The sequence below is a fragment of the Mus caroli genome, chromosome 3 (genome assembly GCF_900094665.2).
Source record: "Mus caroli chromosome 3, CAROLI_EIJ_v1.1, whole genome shotgun sequence".
Lineage (NCBI taxonomy): Eukaryota > Metazoa > Chordata > Mammalia > Rodentia > Muridae > Mus > Mus caroli.
In genome coordinates this window covers 81,192,318-81,197,120 of record NC_034572.1, presented here as the reverse complement: position 1 = coordinate 81,197,120, position 4,803 = coordinate 81,192,318, and positions in this window count along the sequence as shown.

Sequence of the window (4,803 nt, the reverse complement as noted above, 5' to 3'; positions counted from 1 at the left end):
CAGTTGGGAGGTAGAGGCAGGCAGATTTCTGAGTTTGAGGCCAGCCTGGTCTATAGAGTGAGTTCCAGGACAGCCAGGGATGGAAACCCTGTCTCCAAAAAACCAAAACCAACCAACCAAACAAAACCCCCACAACAACAACAAAAAAAACCCAAAACAAACAAAACAAAAAAACAAAAAACAATAGAACCTGGGACTGGAGAGATGACTCAGAGGTTGAGAGCACAGAGGTTGGGAGTTCAATTCTTAGCAACCACATCATGGCTCACAACCATCTATAATGAGATCTGGCATCCTCTTCTGGCATGGAGGCATATATGCAGGCAGAATACTGTGTAAATAAATCTTAAAACAAAACTAACAAAAAAACAGAAGCAGCAAACTCCTTTCTTTTGAATCTTTGTAAGAAAAGGTGCTCTTAACTGATGAGTCATCTCTCCATCCTCCCTCTAAAAATGCTTATTTTATTTTTAGTTATGTACCTGTGTGTGTCTGTGTTTGGGTATAAACATGTATGAGTGCAGATACCGAAAGAGTCCTGCAGTGGTCACCAACTTTCTAGGATGTAGAGTTACATGGGGTTATGAACCATCCAATGTGTGTGCTGGGAACCAAACTCAGGTCTTCTACAAGAACCATAAGCATTCTTACTGCTGAACCATCTCTACAGCTCCTGTGTTCAATTCTCTGGATAGGAAGCCAAGAACATAGAATTTGATGCTAACCCCATATGATGGTGTGTTTAGGCTTGGCCCATGGGTAGTGGCACTATTAGGAGGTGTGGCCTTGTTGGAGGAAGTGTGTCACTGTGGGAATGGGCTTTGAGGTTTTATCCTCAGGCTCTACACAATACAGAAAAGGCTTCTTCCTAGCAATAGAAACCCGAAGACATCCCAACTACCAGTAACAAACTCCCACCTTGTTATACTTTCTGAATCTCATATAACTTAGGCTGGCCTCAAACCCATGACAATTACCTGCTTTAGTGTGTCCCAAGTGCTAGGATTACATGTGAACTACCACGTTCATTAAAAGTCCCTCTCTCAAGATGGCCTAGTCGGCCATCACTGGAAAGAGAGGCCCATTGGACTTGCAAACTTTATATGCCCCAATATAGGGGAATGCCAGGGCCAAAAGAATGGGAATGGGTGGGTAGGGAAGTGGGGGGCGCTATGGGGGACTTTTGGGATAGCATTGGAAATGTAATTGAGGAAAATATGTAATAAAAATATTAAAAATTTTAAAAAAAGTCTCTCTCTCTCTCTCTCTCTCTCTCTCTCTCTTTAGATTAAACCTAGGACCTTATGATATATGCTGGACAAGTGCTCTACCATTGAACTATGTTATCAAGCAATTTTTATACTTTTGAGATTAAAAAAAAGCCCAAACTGTCTGTACTGGCTGGTTTTGTGTCAACTTGACACAAGTTGGAGTTATCACAGAGAAAGGAGCTTCAGTTGAGGAAATGCTTCCATGAGATCCAGCTGTAAGGCATTTTCTTGATTAATGACCACGGAGGGAGGGCCCATTGTGGGTGGTGCCATCCCTGGGCTGATAGTCCTGGGTTTTATAAGAAAGCAAGTTGAGCAAGCCAGGGGAAGCAAGCCAGTAAGTAACATTCCTCCATGGCCTCTGCATCAGCTCCTGCTTCCTGACCTGCTTGAGTTCCAGTTCCTTTAGTGATGAACAGCAATGTGGAAGTATAAGCTGAATAAACCCTTTCCTCCCCAACTAGTTTCTTGGTCATGATGTTTGTGCAGGAATAGAAACCCTGACTAAGACATTGTCCTTGAACTCACTAGGCTTTGAACTTGTAATCCTCCTACCCCATCCTTCCAAGTAGCCAAGATTATAGGCTTGTACCATTACTCCTGGCAAGAGGAGCTATGTGGTGACGTGTAATGATAAAAATCTGTTACCTTCTAAGAGACTGGAGTTTTTTCTGGACCTCACAGCCAGAGTTAATAATATGCCTTGAAGTCACTTAAGACTTAACACAAATATCCTGCCGTGTGCTCGACCTGTTGGTTTAACCTGCCTTTAAGAGAACAATGTAACAACCAACCTCAATAGCCTTGGATTCCACTCTGAGCTAATGCATAGCTGTAACCTTAAATTATGTACTCCTCCACATCCCTGACCCAGAGTAACATGTCTCTGTGTCCTAATAACCATTTGCTGAATACAGCACAAATAGAGATTGGAAGCAATCTTATAAAATGAATATTCACCATTAATGTACACAATATTTGGGTAATGCTTGATAAACAGTGATGTTTATAGTAGTTTGTTATGTGGGTCAGTTGAAGTCTGTGTTTTAATCTCTTATAAAACTCTGTTAGAGGTTTCTGTAGAGTGTCCCATTTCTTCCCCATGTGATGCTTTCTGTGATGTTCCATGAAGACAGAGCAAAGCCCCTTGCCAGGGACAGATACACACAGACATATTCACACAGACTTAGACTCAAATTCACAGGACATCTTTCAGGCAGGCATAGACTCGAACAATGGACAGACAGAAAGATGAAAGACACAGGGAATAAAAGTGGGGAACGCAAATCTGGGCTTGCTCTTCATTAAAGACACCAAGAGGAAGTATTATGGGGTTTGTGACCCCTGGGAAAAAGCCATACAATCAATGGCATAGACTCAATCCAATTACCATTGAAAGACTTAATGACTAGCTGCCAGCAGAGTGGATGAACAATCTCTGAGCCAGATTTGAGATTGCCACGAGAATGGAATTGAAGGAAGAATTTTAAAAAGGAAAAAAACCACAAGAAGACCTTCAGTATCTATGAAAACAAGCAAAAACTGTTCTGTTCTGTTAAGTTAAGAGGTTAAACAATCTTTGGGTATCTGCATAAGAAAGTCACAGAAGCAAAAAAGCAGTCATAACAAGTAGATGGTCACAGCTGTACATTTTGGGGTATAGCTCATTCAGTCAGGGTAACTGGGAACTCATCTTACAGGGACCAGAGTCAGAGACAAATGGCTAGTGAACACTAAAACCATCCTTAGCAGAAAACGGAGTTTCTTTAGCCATCACAGAAGTGCTTAAATTGTAGCGCTTTTGTTTCATTTTTGCATTTAATCAATGTGTTCAAACCAACCACAAAGATTCCTTTCTTGTTCCCTTTTCTTTATTCTTTTTTTTTTTTTTTTTTTAGATTTATTTACTTATTGTATGTAAGTACACTGTAGCTGTCTTCAGACACTCCAGAAGAGGGCGCCAAATCTCGTTACGGATGGTTGTGAGCCACCATGTGGTTGCTGGGATTTGAACTCTGGACCTTCGGAAGAGCAGTCGGGTGCTCTTACCCACTGAGCCATCTCACCAGCCCCCTTTTCTTTATTCTTGAAAATTTCATACAACATGATTATATCTACACCCATTCTTTTTCTAGTTTCCCCCAATTATTTCCAACTCATCCCATTCTGACCCTCATGTCCTTTTTATGATGACCCACTAAATCCAGTTAGAGCTGCCTGTATGTGTGTGGTTGCATGGCCATTTACTGGAGCCTATGAAATCGACCAGTAGCCACATATGCTTTAAAAAGAGGAGAGAGGCCAAGCGTGGTGGTGCACACCTTTGATCCCAGCACTTGGGAGGCAGAGACAGGTGGATTTCAGAGTTTGAGGCCAGCCTGGTCTACAAAGTGAGTTCCAGGACAGCCAGGGCTACACAGAGAAACCCTGTCTTGAAAAACCTAAATAAATAAATAAAATGAAAAGAGGATTTATTTACTTAATATCTATAAGTACACTGTATCTTCAGACACCCCAGAAGAGGGCATCAGGTTTCATTACAGGTGGGCGTGAGCTGTCAATGCTCTTACCCACTGAGCCATCTCATCACCTCAGTAAAGGGTGGGCCTGGGCAGCACCTCTCCATCTATGCCAGAATAAGAGGAGCTTTCCTAACACTATTCTGCCTCAGAGCCCTTGCAGCTTCTTATTAAATTCAGAATAAAATGAAAAGAGCCTTAGGAACTGTGGGATTTGCTTCCAGCTCCTTTGCCACTGAGCCCTGAGAGCATCTGCTACTCCCTTGGGCCTACCCTGAAAGTCCTAGGTGAAGCAGAGATGAACAGACAGCTGGCCTTAGTGAACTAGAGGTGAAGGTCCTTTGGGTTTTCAGTGTCATCTACCTTGACCATTGTCCCCCACAGGAACTTTTCCAGTATCCCATAGCCTCTTGACACAGCGCTGCTTTGTGAGCTGGGAGCTCTGTCATCTTGGAAATCCATTCACTTAGTCACTGGGAGCTACTGAAGCATTGTGATGTGTTGAGTACATGAAAATGAGCAAACTGGGTCCCATTCTTGCCTCTGTGGAGCATGAAAGACAGAGAGCACACAAACACAACAGCATCCAGTACAGCTGGGCACAAGGACATCTCCTGCTTGAGTCCCCGTGTGACAAACACGACTCTGTCCTTGACACAAACATCTGAGTCACTATCACAACCTCTGCCAGTCACAAGCACCCAGCTGATTAAAATAAGATCCAGGCCCAGTACATGCCAAGGTGCTTATGTATGCTGTTGCCCACAGTGGTTGGAAGAGGGTATCAGATGCCTTGGAGCCCGGGTTACAGGGAGCTGTGAGCCAATTGATATGGGAGCTTGGAAGGAAAGTTGAAAGTTGAGATAAGAATCGTGGTTACAGAAGACTGTAAAGAGGTGTGGGGGGGGGAGAAGGAGAGAGAGAGAGAGAGAGAGAGAGAGAGAGAGAGAGAGAGAGAGAGATTGACAGAGAGAGAGACACAGTGAGGAGTAAGAAATTTGTGCACAGGAAGG